Raw genomic sequence first — 21,564 nt, 5'->3', positions numbered from 1 at the left:
ATTATAGGGTGTTAGCTGATATCTCGTGAAAAATGTTGACCTTTCCTGAAATTTATGTTTCTTCCGAGAATTCCCCGACAAATGACGGTCTTAAATTATCAGTTAAATGCATGGGGTTGCTTTTAAAAAGTTATTCTAATAAACTTTATTATCTTATGGAGAGAGACGGAAAACGTAAGAAATACTATAATTATTGTCTTTATTATATAATATACAATAAGAATATTTCTATGTAAATTATCAACATTTCAAAAAAGTATTGGAATTGCTTGTTTATTCATGTCTAGTTTATATTGGTCCGCCAGGATTATGATCAGATACAATTTTATTCAATTTGTCTCCCATTGAACTTGCAGTAATCGAATTGTTTGCAAAAAACATTTTTCTATCGCACGTTATTTGTCGCGGTGATGCAAAACGGCAAACTCTCTCACGCGACCTTTTTAATAAGCCACTGATGCGTGAACGAAATAATGATTTTACGAGCGATTCGATTTATTACCCCGGCGATTTTTCACGTGAAAGCTTTTCACGAAAAGAGCGATGGTTGGCGAGAAAATAATTGCGGGCGATCTATATTTCCGTGAAAAAAGCGCTAAAATGGAATGGTTGTTTATTTCGATGGGCACGTATAATCACCGGTGCGATTGCGGTTTTTCATTGTATATTTATGAAAATTCTGACATATTGTTTGCTCGATTTGCCGCTTACATAACGCGAACCTTCATAATCAGAACTAAGCTGTCATAATCATACCACGATCTATCACAATCAGAATTGCAATTTTAATCTACAGAAGAAATAGATTGTGTTGCGTAGAGTTCTTATCCTTAGATGTTTTATCTATCTTATAAAATACGGCTAAAAATATACGATATTTAAAATGGAGCTGAGAAACTTTATCTTGATAAATTAAATTGCTTTTATGTATTTAAAAAATATTTAAAATAAAAAGATAAAATATTTTTAATCTCAGTAAATATGTTCTTTTATTAGATTTTTATTTAAAAAAATGAAAATAACAGTAAGAAAGATACAGTCACACAATGTGTAAACAAGAAATAATAGTTTCTTACATTAACATACTATTATTATTTTATCATAATAATTATAATTTATTACAGAACAAGATTATATATAAATACTGTAATTTTACTAAAAGAATTAAAAGGCTTTTAATTCTTTGTGCATATGCGTACAACTTTTTTGTATTTTGTGTGGTAAAAGAAAGAAAAGGAGTACATGTTGGTGACGTTGTGGCAAAGTAGCTTTCGCAATTTTTTCTCATAATACTTTCGCTTCCTCCGAACTTTTTTAGTGGTTCCACACACGCAGAGGGAATACACATAAAAACCTACGTGTACTCTTGCATCATTTCGCAGGTACTCAGTAAATACAGTTCAACGAAGGGAATGAGGGAGTGATAGACGTAACGTGGGCCATTTATTTGGCAAGCGCAAACAGAGGCACACGTACTCTTAATTAAACAATTTTCCGAGAGTTCGTTTGCTTTAATTAGCGATGATCGCGAGATAAATAAATAAATCAGGAAAAAAGAATAGCATTTAAAGTATTGATATAGAGCCAGATTATTTACCATAAGTCTGGAGCTAGATTTTTAATAAAATCTAAATAAAACATGCATTTTTGAGGGAAAGAGAAAAGTAGAAACGTTTTTGATGTGTAATTAATATTGCATTTAATAAAAAGCGCGTGAAGCATACGAGAGTTTCTCCCTCGTTTCTCTAAAATGTCGAGAGAAATGTTTTAACAGCTAGTTCCGATCGAGTAACGACAGCAGTTAATTATACGTCGAACTTTTAGCTGTTCGTGCCCTCTCATTTACGTACTCACCGAATTACCCATCTAACTTCTGAATGCGCCGTCGCATTTGCATGTCTGTACTTCGCGATGTGTTAATTCTTGCGGATACCGCGGCTGACGCGGAAATCTGGAACAAAGGGACGCGACAGCGTAACACGAGCTCCTCTTCGCTGTTTCCTTTAAGCCGCTCTCTTTTCTTCGCCTTCTCTCTGAGCTATCCATCTGCTCCGCGTCTTCTCCAAGTTTTCTCTGGAATCTAGGCTGTTACCGTGGCAACACAGGTACAGGACACTGAAGACTTCACCGAAGGCCATCGAACAGGAGAGGGACGAAAACGCGCAAGGACTCCTTCCTTCTCGCCCTTCCAGTTTCATCTCGCTATCCTCCTTCTGCAATCTTCTCCCCATCTTTCGTCTCCGTCTCGCCGATCAGATGTTCGAAAAAATCAATAAGACTCTCCCTGCCGGCTCGTTCCATCGCCTTCTCTTTCTGCGACACGGTTCTCCCTCTGTTTCTTTCTCCCCTGTTGCTTTCTCTCTCGGCTCCAGCGCGACATTTTACGTCACACGTTGGGAAGAGAGCCGCTACAGAGAGGGAAGTGGCGCGCGGGGAATAAAGGGGTTAGGATGACTCAGAAGGGTTGAATGCACACGTGGTGCGCTTTGTTGAGGCCACCGAGTATCCGGCACAGCTGATCGCACGAAGCATGTACTCGTGTCTCGATCTGCTCCTGCGCGACCCGACGCGACGTCTCGAAGGCGAGCATCGATCCTTCGGTCGAAACCTTCCAACTCGGATATACGGTTGCCATGAGCTGCCCTGAGAATGTAACGGATAGGTTGCCTCTCGATGCCTTGGATATTGAGATGGGAGATTGCATAGATATAGGTACTGCACCATATAGGATGGAATTAGACGAAATGAGAAAGATTTTATTTTCAATGTAGGCTCGTTTTCAGTTAGAGGTGAATTGAAAAGAGGAAAAATAAATTTAAAAAAGACATTTTAATGTCTTTCACAAATTGTCTTGTTAATTCAAAGTATTTCAATATTTGACATGTAGAGGATTATGATATATGCAGTCTGTCTCATTAGAGAAGATGAAAAAAGTTGTATAAAAAGTCTATTTTGAAAGTAAATTTAGTTTTTGCTATTTGAATATAACACAAATTTGGCAGAAAGTGATAAATTTTATATTTATTATAATATTTTTTATAATTTCTTAAAAAAAGAGAAGAAAAAAAAAAGAATAAATTACTTCGATATCTTGAACTTATCATAAATAAAATAGGGTTATTTGATAAAGATTTCGGTAAAGCAGTTCAGAAGTTCAGATACAACTTGTCGTTTTATCTCAGCTGCACAATAGAACGTTGCTAGTCCGACTTTCAAGTCTGCTGAATTATTTCAGGAACTGAATTCCTCTACAAATAGCATGTTTCGGCGAACGAGCTTAGAAAGCGAATCAAAGTTACAGATTACGCGTCTGAAAAAAAAAGACAAAGAGAAATCTATAGCGCTAATGGATAAATTTGTTTCCTGGCGAAATTAGGATAAGTAATTAACAGACCAGCCCGAAGTGAATGCGAGAGGGAATCAAATGAGCGCGAAGAATTTTAGCTTTAGATCCGGTTCACCCTCCGGTGCCGTTCACCCGCCCGCGCCGCTGTAAATTGTATAATGAACACGATTTTGTGTACGAAGTCTATAGTTATCGCATGTTACAAGCGCGTTATATCGTGACTAACTGAAAGAAACACGTTATATTCTTCGGCCAGCGCACGGTAATACTACCGCCTTCAGGAACAAACCGTGCTCCGCGGTAGTCCTCGGTGGTTCGTAGCGGTTGTCTGACGGACCGGTGTGCTTAATTCCCACGGGTAGCAATGGGAAAGAAGCTACGCTTGACAATAACCGGCTACCGTTTTACTAGTTATCCCAGAACTGACGGAGGGTGGTCGGGCCGTGTTATTTCTACCAAGTTTCAACGGAAGTTATCTTCGATAAAATATTTCGCGAATTGAAAGTTTAAAAAGCTATATACAGCCAGATATGCGAAAACTCTGCAAATGGATAATAAAACATTATCCGTGTCACTGTCTTAAATCGAATTTTGTTTTAAAAACTTTTTAATTTGATGTCTGAATTGTGAATTATTGAAATTTAGACATTTGAGTGAAATGATAACTTGTATCACATTTTTCTTCTGAATATCTAGTTAGTAAAATTCGTTGGCTGAAGGAGTTAGAATTATGCTCATTGCGCAAGAAAGAATTCGGTTGTTGTTTATCCCCACCTTTTCGTGCGCAGATCGAATTCCAGAGATAGAAAAATGGAAACTAATGTCGAATACGCAGTTTTTTTTTCTTCAAAGATTTTTCTATCATGATTCAGCCAGTCCCGGACGTTTATTTACACAACTTGTACGCGTATTTCGCTAAGCGCTTTGAATCCTGTTAGTCTCGTCGAACGTACCTTTCACTCGATGACGACTTTGTACTTGTACGTTCAAGGGAATAATATTATTCCATTGACTCAGTTAATATCATCCTCTGTCGTATTATAATGGCTATTACCATGATGAGTTGTGCTAGCGACATTATCGGTTCCGTTAGCCAATTTCGTGTAATTATTAACCGCGAGCAAATACCCAATTTGAATTTACGCAATCGTAATTTGTTGTAACATTGTATCTATGAAATGAGACTGGCACATTGAAATTAGTAATTTGATATTCCTTGAATAGTTAGATTTTTACGATAGAATAATAGGTATCGTGATAATGTTTGAAAAATATAATTTTTGATTGATATTTTCTAAATCTATTTCCACAAATAAATTAATTTCTATCTTTTATCAAATAACTCAAGAGACAGTAATATCTTTATGTCAAGTATATAGAAAAAAAACGAGATTTTTTTATATATTCAACTTTTTCTAATATCTTTCTAGAAAAAGTAATATCCTCATTCTGAAATTTTTGTCAAGTATATAATTGTAAATAAAATTACTGTTTTATATCCTTTGGTTGCGATTACACTCATTTGTATTAGCGTTGCATTATTTTACATTATCCTGAGTGAATAATGTAATTCGCATCTCTGATCGTATACACGCTGCTTTTTATTCTTATTCCATGTGACGCAAAATTACTCGTGCTATTGCAGTTTAATACTATGTTATATATATATATCTCGTAAAAAGTTTGCGAGACTTATCGCTTTCGTGCACTTAGACCCTTCGTTCCGTTTGCGTTATTCGCTTCCCCACATCGGAAACTAATCGCAGCTGCACGTTACCGAATAGAAAATCGCGGTGCGACCATCCGTAAAATGTTAAGGGATTGCCATTAATGTGATGTAAGACGCTCCGTTGCGCGTTGTAAAACGCGCGGATGATTTCCAAGTTTTTGTGTCGCGCTCACGTAATCGAGTCTTCTCAACTATGAAAATTCCGATATAACAATGTGAAAAATACTGTTCTAAAGACGGTTAACTCTTAAAATATTTCTACAATATTTTCTTATTTAACATAAAATTAAAACGAGCGTTCGTCTTTTTTTTGCATAAAGATCGTTCGAGCGATAAATCATTTAAATGCGTTATTTACCCATTTCGCGGACGATTTCCGACACCAGAGCATACCGACCTGCAACAAAAAGAGAATACGTCAAAACATGTCGATTTAATCCAGAGATAAGCGAATTTATTCCATTTTATAGTTTTATCGGCGGAACAAAGAGCTCGATATGAAGATAGGTATGAGTTGCACAAATGTGAGCAATATTTTCTGTCGCAATCTATACGATCGAAGATGCGAATTACATTGCTTGCTCAGACTTGAGTTGATAAGCGAATCTACGATTTTAGATATCCTTTATCGGCGAGACAACGAGTTCGATATCAAAAGATATCGCTTGCACAAATGCGACAATATCTCTTCTGTCTAAATATAGTGCTATTCGCGCGAAAGTTACATTTTCTTCCTTTTGAGGAACAAAAGATTTCGTGAAAGTACATAACGTGAGGTCCGGCGACCGTATATACTGTGATACTTCTTTGCGGTGCTGAAAAGAAGGGCAGAAGGAGAAAAAGTAAAAGAAGGAACATGAACAGAAATGTAGTTCGTTCTTTGTATTAATTATTTATTTAGTAAGGAATCATTTATTAGCTGCTTTTCTCCGGAATTCACGAAATTGTGTTTGCTGATTACTTTTCCCGACGCTAAATAATTTAGAGAGCTTTTTCCTTCGTAGCCCGGCACACGTTATTACTTCCGCAGCTATCTTCATTTTCCTCTCTCGAAACGTCGAAATTATCTGTTTAATCCATTTTCCAATCTACTCCATCTTCGCGTATAATTCTTCTCACGATAAATGGACCACGAGAGATCTATCCTGACACACTGAGCTTCCTCGCTATTGCATACATCGGGGAGCCTGCAATTCGCTCTGAGAATGCGATCGAGCGGAGTTACGGGTGATAGTCACGTCCGGCTAAATTATGTAAACTTACGTAATCCTTCGACTGCACGCCTGGCCGTGTCCTCCCGACGATAGTTGGTTAACCCTTTCGCAGCAATATTAGCCCCTCAAAGCTGAAACGTAAAATGGAACACCGCTTTTATTTCAGTTTTACCTCTACGATAAATAAAACGTATCAATTTTTTCATGTACATTTGTTAATTGAAAATTTATAAATTTTACATTTGAATAAATACAGCAATAGCAGAGACGAAATACGCGCAAGCAGCAGAAGAGAATTAAATATCATGAACGCTATTTCAATTTTAATTATACGAGAACAATTGCCAACGTATTTCTCATTTATCTACAAATCATTAATATTTTTGCGCGATTTTATCTAGATATCTAGAAATTCGAAGAGAAATAACCTCGGTAAGATAGGTACTCTAATTGCGACATATTGCTCGCTTTTGCTACGATCTCTCGAGGTCAAGCCCCGAAAAAGGTGACTTTCATCCCGACACTTTTTCTTACCTTTCGTCCCGCGGCCCGAAACTATCAATTTCGATTCTACCTTGTGTTTGTTACTTTTCACGGTCCGCGTTCACCGCAATTAGAGAACGGTACTTTTGAGCGGGTCAATGCATCCGTTCGAGATCGTCGAGCGTGCCCAGAAACAAAGGAGTCGGGTTTCACGCTTTTGCGCCAATGTTTCCGGAATAACGTTCGCAGCACGTGCATTAACTTTTTACCTCCCTCGACACGCAGGGTGTTCCGCCACTGTGATCGATCTTTTTTTATGCGAAAAGTATTCTTCGCATAGCCTGGGATAGAATTTTCCTTAACGGTGATGAGAGGTATTCATATGGTTTTTGACTTACAAGCCATAAAAATATTCAAGATTGCAGAAATATCTAAGTAAATTTTGAATCGAACAAATGGATGTAGGATCTTTATTGTTTATTTAATTTTAGACGGACAGACTCTTAATTTGAGTTTTGCTTGACAAAAGATATTCGATTTAACGAGATAGGTCAATCAAATATTTACAGAAGAAAGATGAGCTGGAAGTAGGTCGAAGAATGGCAGCAGCTCGAGGATATACCCCTGTAAATTGAAACGTAAGATTCTCGTTTATTCTCAGCAGCCATTTTCCCTTTACCAAAGGTCCAAACAATTATAATTAAAAGGAACGTGCGCCTTTTAACAATTTCAAGAAATTATCAGCACATTGGTAAATCAACATTTAAAATAATCAACTTTATGAATCCTATCATTAGAAATTAATAGATGCTTGTGTCTTTTCTCAGCATTAGAACTTGAGAGAGAGAGAAAGAGAGAGAGAGAGACTCATTAAGCTGCGGTTAAATTAACGAACTGGTGAAACCGGGTTTTAATATAGTCTAGCTTCTAACGTCGTTAGAAATATTTCGCCTAATTATTTCAGCCCGCTATTACGATCGTTATTATGGCTGATCGCTCTGAAATCACGAGATAAACATTGAGCATTGTAGGCAAATTTGCACCAACATATAGGAGGAACGCAAATCGTCGAGTTTGATTCGGGCAGAATTGTAAATAATCGAATTGAACGCAAGTGGTTCAACAATTATAACCGAACGAGATACGTTGACGCCGCCGATAACCCCGAGTACCGAACGGCTACAGCTCCCTTCGTGATCGTAAGCAAACAAAAAGGTTTTACGGTCAAAGGATTCGCGTATCAAAAGCTTGGATGTGGCTTATTTAAGCGGATTAATTTTGCTTGTACCACTCGCGTGACGGTGGACATTATTGAATGCGGTTGCTGTGCGGCGTTATCGCAGGACGGGGGACCTGCATTAGGATCCGGATAGCGCATGCCGGATAAAGAATAGCGGTCGCGACCCCGCCCGCGAGATTCCCGTTAAGGAAGCATTAAACGATTCCCATCGGGTCCGCGTATCGGAAGCGAGAGATCGCTTCCGCAATTACGCACTCATGTGCCTGATCCCATTATCAAGCCGCTATTTCGTTGCATGAAGGATCGGAGTATTCCGAGCCTGACATTTAGCTTCGAATTTTCCTTATGAGTGTTAAACCTTAGTTTTCAAAAAGAACCACGCTTTCCACAAGAGTTCCTAGGTCGTTCTAATCAACATAAAATTCGTACGAACATTTCAGATTATTCATTTCATTCTTCTGCCTGTTTAAGTTATTCAGACAATTCTATATTGTCCCAACGCAATAATTTCTTTACACTGTGGAATTTCAGTACAAAGGAAAATTCAAAAGAGAAAGAGAGAGAGAGATTTAACTTCGAATTAAAATATAATTTCCTCGATGGCAGACAGAAGCTCGTGTCCGAAAGGCTTAAGTCGCGATTACGGATGTTTAAGTTGCAATTCCGTTCATCGGGTATCGATATCCGTCTCTTCAGCAAATCCGATACAGTGGAAAACACCGGGCGCTCGGAATGGGGATATCCTAGTCAGTAACTTGTGCGCGGCCGCGTGGCGGTGCACGTGAATGTGGGTTAGAATGCGGTAGACTAACCAAGCCACGACGAGCGCAAGCAAGCAGGCAAGCAAGCGGACAAGCAAGCAGCTGACGCGGTGGAATCAATATTCTCACGTGTACGCGTATATAGCGCACGCACGGGCCAACCCGCGCTCTCAAACGGTGTATACACGACGACCCGGGAAAGGTATAGCGGTCATTAACGGCAATGATGATCAAAGTGATTTGGGGTGAACACACATATATACATCGATGCGTTTCGGAACGATGTAACGATATTGGTTTCTCAACGATCGTATAACAGATATTATACAATACTAAATATTATATGTTATATATTAAATACATAAGAAATTACTCCGGCCGATTTTGTAACAAATATTGGAGTTATCGTTGGAGAACGTCTCACCTTGTTACGTAATCTTTGTAGATCTATGTCTTTCGATAAATATGTTTGACGTTTTTTCAATAGAGATACTTAATTAAGAAATTATCGAGAATCGAAGAACTTGGAGAAGTTGAACCGCGACAGTGGATTCTTATTTTTACAATTCTCTGAAGGGAATACTCTTTTACTCATTTGAATGACTTCCAAGAAAGAATGTTGACTTGTTTATCAAATGTAGGTTAGTGATAAAAATACATATCTATTGTATTTTCTCACTCTTCACGTTTCTGGGAACGAATTATCAATTTGCAGTTCTATAATTGTCTTTGTTAGTGTAAAAAGGAAACATATGTACTGCTGCGTTACTCGAACATATGTTGAGATAAATTAATCTCGCTCGATTTTGCACGAGCTATTTTTATCTATATCCTATTCGACAATGACGGAAGTCGAATTTGCTTTGTGTGATAAGAGATTTATCAATTTTCTACCGGGAAACGCACTTCGCGCGTTTACCAAAATGCGCCGCGTACGACGCACCGTGTTGGCCGCATGGTCGCGGTCGGCGAGATAAGAACGCCGCAATCTTTTTTCACCCTGCTCGAGCAAGTAGATAAAAAACTGCCTCTTCTTTTCACGACAGCCGTTATCGTTCCTCGGCACAATAACGTTAATACATTGACTGCCACTGTATTATACGCTTAAGCAACTTTGTCTTCGACACCATTTTGGTATCATGTTATTTTTACATGTTACTTAACTATATTTATTCTTTATCAAAACACAATAAAATTTTTATTTCCTCTAAAAAATCGAGTCAAATGCAATATCACATAACTCTTTCTTAAAGTTGCTGTCGCATAAAAAACGAATTTTTAGGCAATCATCAAAAAATAAAGTGGTATCTCTCAGGTTTTTCTCTTTTGCACGTGGATACAGAAATGTATATGAAATGTAAGTTTATTGCAGTGCAATATAATTTTCCAATTAATACCCGTTGTCTCTGCAGCTCGAAATACATTTATCTATCTATCTGCCTGCATTTATTTATCGCGGCCAATGTCTCGCACCGCAGACGACTGTACAGTATACTGATCGATGAATTCCCTCGGCACACCCGCTCGCCATCGGAGTCGCTAATTTTTAGAAAGCGCGATCGGAGCGGGCCCTTCACGTTTGACCCCCTTCGCGATTCGTTAACGGGCGCGCGTTCGCGCGGCATGATACCCCCGCGCGTTCGGCTCCCCGCGATAAATCACGCCTCGACCACTGCGCCGCGGCAGCGGCCGGCCGTGTGCCGGATCCGCGCGCTTACTTTCAAATCTCGTGGCCCCAGCCCAGAAAGAAAGAAAGAGATAAAGAGAAATGGTGGTGGAGGAGGGGCGGGGGTGGGGGGGGAGGGGAGAACTCGCGAGAGGGAACTCGCCTTGACGGAAGAAAGAAAGCCTCCGGCGCGGCTCGGTTCTCGACGCGGACCGCCTGGATGCGTTTTATCGGACCTCGCGCCATCGCGCGCGCCGCATAGGTGTCCGCTCGTCCGCGCTCCACCATTGGACCGTGACCGAGGACAGTGGGGAACAAGACCGCGGAGCGATTGGCGACCGCGCGTCGGCGCCGGCGGAAGCGGCCGCGAGAGGGTCGCTCGCCGAGAGACCGGGTTCCGCATCGGCGCGCGCTCAGACGGCCGAGAACCGTGCACCCTGTCGCGTCACGTCGCCCCGCGAGTATATAAGTTCCGTTATCCGCGATCCCACGCTCCCCGCGCTCGGGAGGTTCTCCACTCTTCGTTCCCCTTGATCGAGACGCTCCGAAACAAATCGGATCGTACGTATACTTGGAGAACACACACGTTCGGAGTTCGACGATCGCGAGACCGTTGGATCCGCGATCGCGACACGTGACCGTGCGCGGAAGCTTCCAGAGAACGTGACCTACTCGCGGTCGAGGGTAGCGGAGCGAGAGACGGAGTGGAGAAAGATAGAGAGAGAGAGAAGAAGAAGAGGTGGAAGAGGGACAGAGACGCGGTCACGATCAGGTGACGAGAGTCCATCGCGCTTTCGGGCCTTTTCGTCATCCCTCGGGGATGAATCTCCCCTCTTCGCCCTGCGTCCTGTGCCGAAGAAGAAATCGGAGTAGTCGCCGCTTGGCACTCGCGCGCGGCTCGTCTCGCGCGTCCAATCACTCGCGTTCGCACGACGAGCACCTGTCGCGATAAAATCCTCTCTGGGCTCGTCCTCGATTGGCGAGGTTCGCGAGAGATGAGGTGACTTTCGGTATCGAACCGAAGGAAGGAAACGTGCGCGGTGGGTGGTGTGTGTGTGTGTGTATATATATATATACGCGCGCGCGCGTGTATGTGAGAGGAGAAGGAGGAAGGAGAAAGAGAGAGAGAGAGAGATCGACGGGACGTCTTCTGGAGCGCGTGCATCCTCGACGGGCAGCTTCGAGAGACAGCTCGAGGACAGTGCCGCATCGCCGAGTTATTCGCGCCGTCTGACACCGACTGCCGCCGACTGCACCGCGCCGCGAGAAGCGCTAAAATTGGATACCTCTGTCGCGCCGAGCTCGAGCGTCTGACCGCGCTGCCGCTGAACCGGATATGAGATGCGCCTCGTCGTGAGATCACCCCGCGAGCGATAACGAAGGTAACGCAAGGCAAGTTCCTCTCTTCCGCCGCCGCCGCGCGCGGTAAATACCGCGCGCGCTTTAACGGCATTAATTAGAGGCGACCGCTGAAATGTCGAGGCTTCGCCTGCGAGGTGGGAAAATGCGTTTTCGCGTTGGATGTTACCCCCGAACGGATTCTATTTTGGTTCACTGAATATCGATCTTCGTGAACACGACGCTTTATTATACCTGACGCGCGTATACTCATTTGTGTAAATATCTCATTTGTGCGAGAGACATTTTGACATTGAATATATCTTGGAAACAAATCGCTTAAGTCCCCCCTAAAATGAATTTATAATAGATTATAAATTGCTTCAATCGAATAACCGTTACTGGATGCGATACCTACTTTCCCGAATAATTTTGAAATTATTATTTACCGCTTTTTTGGCTTTCGTTCCCAATTAATTTTCATCATTGATAACGTTTACCGTATTCATAGTACTGTGAATGATATTAATGCTACTTTTTAAATGGCACATTCCTAACCCCAATCTCTTAAATTAAAATTTAAAAGTACTAATCCCGTTTCTTTTCAAGTCGTTCGCACGATTTACTATTTAGGTCGCTAATTTATTAATAACCTATTGTCGCGTAGCTCTCTTCACAGATAATATAACACAGTTAGTACTTATAATAATATACACCATACACCGTTACCGTAAGATCCTTAATTTCTTTCGGCTCGTTCTTATCAGAGCTCTTAATTAACTTCGTTTCTCGTCAGAATTCCTGGTTTGATTAGCGCGAATTGTACAATAATCGTACCGATATTACCGCCACTTGTTCCCACGCCCATTTATAGAAAAGTGCGGCTCGTTTCGCGAAATCAATTTCCACCGACGACCTTATCGCGCGTGCACGTGGAAATGCTGATGCCCCTGGCGTGCATTATGCGTCTCGGTTCTGCATAACGACGCATATAACGGCTCGATCCCGAGTGACGTAAGATATTCCGCTTGTGGCAAGATAGAAAAGAAGTGCCTTGATGATGCTAACGTCATTCGTCAAAATTTTAAATGAGCGAGAGAAGTTGTGTGGTGTGTGTGTGTGTGTGTGTTTCTCCCTGACCATTGTGTAAATATTCAGAGACGGCAACGCGCACGTTGCCGTACGTAAAGCCTTGAAGGTAGATCAAATCCGTAGATATACCGCAAACGCGTGCGTATATGTTGCTCCGTTATGCGAACTACATTCCAATGAACGAAGCGCGACGATAAATCTCGCGAAGTATGTGTCTCCTTCGCGGTATATGGCTTAATATAATTAGCGATGACTCGTTATTGCTGGTAGTAATGATAATTTTTTTTTATATATAAACGTGAACAAGCAAATAAATTTATTCTAAAAATTATTCTACAACTAGACAGGAAACTTGCACTTTTTATGTTCAACTGCCCTATTTAGAGAGATCAGAAGTTGATCGATCGAATGATTTGATCGACCAAAATCTCACGCGAGGGATGAGAAACTTTCGCTTGGCAAACGCAGTGCGATGCGAGCTGTATGATGTCGAATAGATTTTTCGTTTCCCATCGCAGAAAAAATAATGTAGACCGGAATCGTGTCGGTGTAAAAAAAACGTGTATTCTAAATCGGTCTCAAAATATGAATTTCCACGATTAAATCGTCAAATAGCCTGTTTATCTCGGCCGCGCGCCAAGATCTCGTACGCTTTCGTCGATTTGCGAAATACGTATATGTACTCGCGATCATCACGTGTTCTGATTTCTCCCCCGGACGACATCGGTTTCGCTCCCTCGCGGTACGCGCTTTCCCAACAGAGCGATTTCCGAACGAACGCCGCGCATTCTTCGCAACTATGTAATCGCCGCGAAGAAAAATGCGATGTGCAGGGCCGCAGTGTATATCTTTCCGGGCTTAAAATTTCTTTGTGACTCGCCGTAAACAGATGCTAATTCTTTCCATTTGAATTTTTAATCCTGACAATTTTTATATTATAAGTAAAGGATTACTGAAAATATTGTCAGATACGGACTTGATATACATATATCATACGTTAATCAGGACACAGAGAGAATTCACGAGAATACGTTTCTTTCTGCTTTACGTAACATATCTACACAAATTAATGAATATTTCTGGAAATTTTGCGGATCTCATTGAAACTTTACGCTTGGAACTTTATTAGTTCCTGGATGATGAATCGCGGCGTCAACCGTTGCGAAACGCGGGTCACGCACTCGATGACTGCGAAGCGGGCATTATCCTCGATCGGCGGTACCTCGTTCCTTTCCTCTGTGCCAGTCGGCGGGAATTGCTACCTCGAGATTTTAAAGCCGTTACCACAGAGGTTCCCAAACTGTTCGACTTCTTTTTTTTTTAGTATCGTTGCCAAACTTAATTATACATCGAATTTTATTATAGACATACGTACAATGATTCTGATGTATGAGGTAAGATCTTATTTATTATAATCGAACTTTCTCAGATACACTGAAAAAAAATTTTTTAGATTCAAAAAAATATTTATTTGATATAGTACTAATGACATATTTACTTAATATAATCACATATTTATTTAGAATTAGATATTTTTACTTAATTAAAATTTTTTTTCTGTTTAGTAATTAATTAATTAAAATTATTTTTCTGTTTTTATACTGGAGAGGTATAAGAGATTTTCTTTTATATTTATCTTATACATTGTTGAAATTATATCTAATTTTCAACCGGAAAATGTATATAAATTTTTTTTTCTTTTTACTCGATATTTTTGTAGCGTCCAGTTTGGGAACCAGTGCGTTGCTAGGTGAAAGATCACAATGCGAGCGGTCGAGCGAGCGAGCGAGCGAGTAGTCGAGTGACTCAGAGTCCGAGTATCCGTGGCACAGAAACTCGTGACGGCCATTGTGATCACCTTTCTTTCATCACGAGCTTCACAATCTGCTCGTGGAATTCGTAATATCGATCGTGACGTACAAGAGCTTGACGTTACGTTGTTAGAAACAAGACAGTTTCGTCAATACAACTTTGGGATCATGCGATTCACGCTTGATGTCGCTACCAATTCAAGGTATATCGATAGCACGACTATCTCCCGCAGGGATAACTGATCCGCATGGTCATTTGGGCTTAACGAACCCACGGACCCGAGCTTAATACCCTATGTGGATACTCTCATACATTTACACGCTTTATATACACCCATATACAACACTACTTGTGAATGATAGCGCAAGAAATGTTTGTAGAAAAAGAAATAGAAGCTAGCTCATAATGAAACTAAGTTAACGTAATATGAAAATAAACGAAAATATAATAATAAAAATATAATTCGTATTTGATATAGATAGAGCAGGATAGCGAAAGTCAAAGCTTATTTTTTATTTACATTTCTTAATTTAAAAGAACATGAATGCCGAGTCTGTGCGATCATCTTTGCAATCATTGATATATCTACTTTGGCATTTATAGGATATTATATATATTCAATTATTATTTGAAACAATTTTTTTGAATTTATTTTTTGAATTTATTCGTATTATTTTGTATTATATAAAAAATGTAAGCTCTTTATTTCGAATCTTAAAGTTAAGTATTGAAAAAAATATTATTTTTCCGTAAGAAACAAATAAACCAGTAACAAATTAAATATCTATAAAAACCAACAAACAGGATTTACTCCAATTTCTTTAATCTATCCTTTATTAATAATACATCTTCAAATCATTGCAAATACTGATCCGGATTTTTTTTTTACATTCGATAGGAATTTTTCTCCCGCACCCTCGATACACATTCCCCCAAGTATCTCGACCTAAATAACAATTCTGATCCCGAAAAAAGGGAGAATGACGGCAGGGGATCTGCTCGAATCCCATCTCCCGTACGAGCGCTCCGATGTTTTTCTCCACGCACGCAGGTTACGTTTGACCCAAATACAGAATTGTGCCTGTCTTCCTGCCGGAAGTTACCGTGTAGCGATATCGCTATCGGGGAGATGTCGTCGTGACGGTATAAAAGACAGGGATATCGATAACGCCGCTGTCGGGCTACTCGCCTGCAAGTAACGTGGCGTGGGTGCTACTTCCATTTTCGCCGGGAGTAGATCGGCTTTTTCGGTGTGCGTGCATAGACGGATGTCTAGATTGTCTAGAACAACGGTTCCCCCTGACAGGCTTCATTCCTGGATACTACCATCGTACGAAAGGGGCGCGAAGAATGTAAACGTGTGACAGGGATGAGAGAGATAGGATGCAGCGTTATAGAAGGGGGGGATCAATTTTCCTTGCATATACAAAATTATAATTCATGATATTTATCGGAAAGCTGACAGTTGGACGTAACAATTATATTATTTATGTCGAAAACGGAAATATTGGAATATTCTATCCTTCAAAAAATAATTTCATTAATCTGTATTATGTAAATAATATATAAAACAATGCAGAGCAAGATAATTCTTAAATTTGCTCTGTTTTTTATTAGAAAGAATAATCTTATTGATTTTCTATAGAGCTATTAATTTTTTCACAGTGTAGAGCTCCATTACTTCAACGATAAAATATTCATAGCCTTTTTTTGCACGTATAATTTTGAGTCTGACAGATTGAATATAAAGCGTTTTGAGAGAATTAGAGCGAATCAAGCCTATAATTTCAAGATTTACTTTGGATCAGGTCTTGCATACTTAGAGTGGATCATACAAATTATGGACTTGATCTTCGGTCTCAAAGTATATATAAATGCCTCATACATAAAGTATCACATGAAAATGATGGACCAATAAATCAAATAAACGTTTCGTAAAATATTAGCATGCGTATATAACCGAAATATATAGATCGTAAAGATCGTCAGAGATTATTTTGGAATAGAGAGCCAGTACAAATTGATATGTTGTGTTCTCAGATATTAAAAAAAAAGAAGTTCTAATGCGAATAAGATGGGAATTTTCGATCACTAGGCTATTTCTATATATCGCGAAATTCTACCGCGCGATGATCTCCGTGAAAATATTTTCCAAGACGGTCGGTATTGAAGTTCGTGCGCCAACAGCGCGCAATGCAATTTCTCGATGGGAATAACTTCGTTTAATGGAAATACCGTGAGTTTTAAGGCGAGTGGCCCAAAAGCTACAAATTGACCGGCGTGTTCATCGCAGATAGAAATGGAACCTTGTCCCCCGATGCTCGTAAATTTCTTGGCAAAGCGCAGTGATCATTCCGCGTCGAAGTTATTTATCCGAGGAATTTCATCATTATTGAGAAGAAAAGAAAATATGACCGGAGAAAATGATTTAGAACCAACTTCCTTTATTAAACTCTACGCATGCTTGTACTTTTCTTACGACAGTTGAGAATGTACTTTTTTTATTTGACAAAGAGATTGATATTCGACAAAAACATGATAAAAGAGCCAGAGACAGGAAATTAGATCAACGATAATCTATGAATACAGTATAGAAAAGGAATATATACATGATTTAATTAGTGTTTCATTTATTATCGAGTTTTTTACATTGAATAATATTAAATTAGATTGCTATCTTTATAACTTTTATTTCTGTTTGCTCGACTTTCTTTCGTTGATCTTTATTTGTCGGAAGAAGAATAGTATGGAATGTAGTTGCTTCAACACCGCAGACTTGCGCCTCAGAAACATGTAAAAAGCATGTAAACAGGTTCTTCATTGATTTACACGCAATGGGCGTAAAAGCGCGAACGACTGATCGTTAGTCGGACATCACCGAGTTCGATACGACTGTTCCCCGAAACGATTCCGTCTAAAAATACACTGACCTCACGTACAAATTGGTTCGATGCGCGAGCTGCGAGAAAGTTTCCGAATAGATATCGCTTTGATCTATTTGTTAATAGCTTCCACTTGCGTGCCGGCCTATTAATCTTCATGTAGATTATATATTCTTTAACCTCTTATTATATCATACCTCTCCTATCGTTCTATCACATTTATGGTATTAAAACAAATGACATTCTTAATCATAACAAAGCCGTTAATTTGCTTCTATTCAAATAAAACTTCCTTATATATTTTTTTTGAACTTTTATTTTTGGGATATGACGCACAGAAATTTAAAAGTATCATATGTTATGTATATATGCATCACGTGTGCGTAACTGCCTTCATTAAACGCTCGTAAAGTTTCACTTATTTCGTGGCGCATGTTGCGCAAATCAAAATTAAAGTCTGTCTTTTCAAGTATAAGCAAACGTTACACAACAGTTCACTTTAATATGGTATTCTCGACACCTTATGTTGAGTGCGCGTACTAGGATATTACAAAATCCAAACAAACAGTTAGCTTCTATTTTGACGTTGACACGGCGGGATACGATGTCAAAAGCTGTTCCGTCAAATTGAACGTTATGTAACGGGCCATCGATCACGATTGCGCGAGTAAGTCGTTCTTTTCTCTAAGAACTTCGAGAAAGTTACGTTATGACCCATTTTTAGAGAATCTTGTGTTCTATATCTTAAATATTATTCTTTACTATATGTGTATATATTTTGTTATTTTTTTAATATCTACACTTATATCTATTATATTATTTTGTTATTATTGCAAATATATAAAGTAAGTTTCTTACATACGTACATTCAGATTTTTTAAAGAGAGAGAGAGAATCAATATATTACTCAGAAGGGATGACAGAGCATTAAAAAATAAATTAAGAGTATGTGTTGCGAGTTCACAGAAAACTGCTTTGTAATTATGACGCTGCAACGTTTTCATTAAAGTCCAATTTTGGCGCGGTAAAAAATCTTCGTTAAAGTTATAAACTCATTTGTTCTTTATACTCATTTCTTGTTTGCCGGTTGTTAGTTCCTTATTATACATAAAATTGTCCGCTGTAGAGAAAAATACATTTTGTTTTCTAGAATGAACTTCGCATTTCTTTTTACGGACGAACTCCGGTTATTTAACAATATCGAGTTATGATAATATAATTGTCGTGAAAAAAAGAAATGTATAAACGTTAAACCTCGCGTTAAACAGAGTGATGTGGTAGGAATTCGTGATATTTGAAGCTCGTATGTACGCCACACTGCAAACATCCATCCAGTAAGAATTTTGGTCCACAATTAACATCCTGCCGACGATGTACTTCGCTCCTTTTTTCTTCTGCAGTTTCTCAAAGCATAAATTATATCGTCGACGATAAAATGAGCGAAGACAGGTTATTGCTGGCGGAATTTCGTGACTGGTGTATTACAAATTGAACTATTTATATACATCTATTTACACAATTTTATCAATTCAAGTCGTATTTTTACAGCGCGATGATCATTTATTTTAATTTTTAATTTAGATACAATGACAATCACAATTTTAATAACAGTGCAGTTAAAAATAGTTTTCAGTTATTGTTCCAAACTGTGAATCGTCTTATCGAAACGGCTATCGAAACGTCGACACCTATCCCGTTTGTCCGCAGCTTTTGGAGCTCGGCCAAAAGCTCTCGATATTAGAAACTCTATCATAGTCCTAGTTTCCACAAAAGACAAAGGCCATTTATCGAATAGAACGCTTTGCCTCCGCTTGCTGCACCTATCGATTTTATTAGCGTCCAAGAAACTTTTTCAATTATTTCGCGCGCTCGAGATCAAAAGTCACCACACCGCCGTTCGATATATCGCGAAACCATAGAACATGTAATATGTTTCGTACACTATCGATATACAAATGGTTTCCGTAATCTAACTTGTAACTTGATTCGCGACGAATGCCGGATGCACTCGGGTCGTCGACCTGCCGTAGAAATTAAAGGCGAGAAATTATTCATTGGCTAACGTGGAATCGATAGCACCTCGCTGATCAAACTGAAAACGCCACGATCGCTCAACTGACTCAACATCTATCACGCTTTGTGATATGAGAACAATCAATAATTATCAGACGCGCAATAGAGAAAACAGTGGAACTTTCCCATCGCTTAATATGATAGATTTATAAACACTATATCATTCGATATTATTTGTCGTGCTAATATTTTTTTATGAAAATCTTGGAAGAAAAGATATACAAATCTGAAATATGAGGAATAGCTAGTTTTCAATTGCTAAATTAAGGTTAATTAAATAACATTTTTATTTTACAATTTATAAAAAATTCTAGTTTTAAAAAATAATTAAATCTTATTGTTAGTTAATATATACGTTATAAAAAAATTCAAATTTAGTGATCTGGTTTCACTGTTTTTAATTCTTTCTATATAATTTTTCGATGCTTTGTGATGCTTTTTTTTCGCAAACTAAAACGCGTTTCGTTCGGATCGAACAGCCCTGTTTGGAGGTAGTTAGGTAAGATGTCGGTTGTAAAATCTTTCCGCGAAGAATGCCGTGCACCAACATCTCCTGCGAAGGATGAGAAATCGCTCACGAATAAGAGACCACCAAGCGAGCAAGAACATCTCTTTCGCGAATTCTCAAGGCGAATATACACGATTCACTCTCGATTACGACCGTGAATGGACTTCCTGATTAAATGCCAATGGCAAATCCGAGTTTCTATACAGGTTGAAACAGTATCAAGAACTTAATCAAACAGTGTTACAATCAAGTGCAGTTTCGAAATGTTTGAATTTTTCGAAAGAACAAAATGAGAAACAAAGTTCTCGGTTTAGTCAATTTTTGTTTAATAACGATTTTAATTTGTTTTCAGTGAGATTTTAGATTTTGTATTTCTCATGAGTAATAAATAAAGATTATATCAAATTGAATTTTAAGAGGAGAGCTAATCATAAAAATGTGAAATATGTTAAATACCTACCATATATACGGGCAGTGAATATAAATTTCTTAAATTAAAAGATTTAAAAAATAGGAATAAAAATTGTATTCTTCCAAAAAATGTTGGATGAGTTTTGATTGATAGATGTCACTACAATTATCTATGAAATTTGTTTTTAGAATTTACCAAAAAATAATCCAATAGCATAATCTAATTATAAATATAAATCATTCCATGTCATTCTTGATTTAACATTCATGCAAATACTTCAGATTGAAACGTTTATGTGTTCTATTTCGGATATATCATGCTTAATATTTATCGAAAACGAAAGTCAAGTATATTTTGAACTTTTATTTTTTTTTTAACACGGATGATTATTTTTACAGAAACATATGTTCACTTCTTGGACGCTTTGAATATTTCACTCGAAATCATCATCAAAAGTGAACCGTGCAGATTCGCCTTTACCTCATCTTCCATCTCTCGCACTTTCCATCCATCTTCTCTCGCGATATCTCGAACGCGGATCCTGCGATCCGTGAGAAAGTCAAACAAGAGCGAATGCCAAGACCTATTCCGATCCGAACAGGGCTTGAAGATCGATCGTGACCTTCGGCTTTCTTGCTAGAGAAAAGTAATCCGACGAGTATACATACCGTTACGTAAGTCAACTTTTATTCCGTTTTACGTCATACTCCGCATTGAATCTGGCATTCGCGAATGTTTTTCCGAGATGGACCCGCGGTAAAACCTGCGAATGGATTTTTGACATTTTGCATGACGGTTTATTACGAGATATTGCATATTTTATATATTGAGTCCTGAAGTTTATTGTTTGTTGCATTCTCATATATGAATAATAAAATTATGGAAATAGAACAATACTAATGGTTAATTTTAATAACAGAGTGGTGACTTACGAAGAGAGGTATATATTACACATATTCACAATCACGTGATGATTATATAAATATTGAGATTGTACAATTGTATATT

General features: G+C 38.7%; 1 protein-coding gene and 1 long non-coding RNA gene across 7 annotated transcripts in view; one reads left to right on the top strand and one right to left on the bottom strand.

Annotated features, from left to right (window-relative positions):
• Window positions 1–21,564, top strand: part of Trc (Serine/threonine-protein kinase tricornered) — a 126,708-nt gene that overhangs the window by 74,714 nt on the left and 30,430 nt on the right. Inside the window, exon 1 of one of the 5 annotated variants that reach the window (XM_071787345.1) lies at window positions 10,866–11,821. The exons of 3 other annotated variants lie outside the window; for them this stretch is intronic. The gene's annotated coding sequence lies outside the window, so the exon portion shown is untranslated. Of the gene's footprint in view, window positions 1–10,865; window positions 11,832–21,564 lie in introns of those variants that run through there. One more of the 5 variants, XM_071787346.1, reaches the window with a different exon arrangement.
• Window positions 1,051–8,325, bottom strand: LOC139818587 (uncharacterized). Of its 2 annotated transcripts, none has more exons than XR_011733455.1 (3): window positions 6,339–8,325; window positions 5,434–5,472; window positions 1,051–2,643 (listed from the first exon to the last, which is right to left on the bottom strand). It is a non-coding gene; the product is annotated as an uncharacterized lncRNA (long non-coding RNA). The 2 variants fall into 2 exon arrangements; XR_011733454.1 differs by lacking the exon at window positions 1,051–2,643 and adding an exon at window positions 3,193–3,310.

The sequence above is a fragment of the Temnothorax longispinosus genome, chromosome 9 (genome assembly GCF_030848805.1).
Source record: "Temnothorax longispinosus isolate EJ_2023e chromosome 9, Tlon_JGU_v1, whole genome shotgun sequence".
NCBI lineage: Eukaryota > Metazoa > Arthropoda > Insecta > Hymenoptera > Formicidae > Temnothorax > Temnothorax longispinosus.
This window is presented reverse-complemented; position numbering and strand designations above follow the sequence as displayed.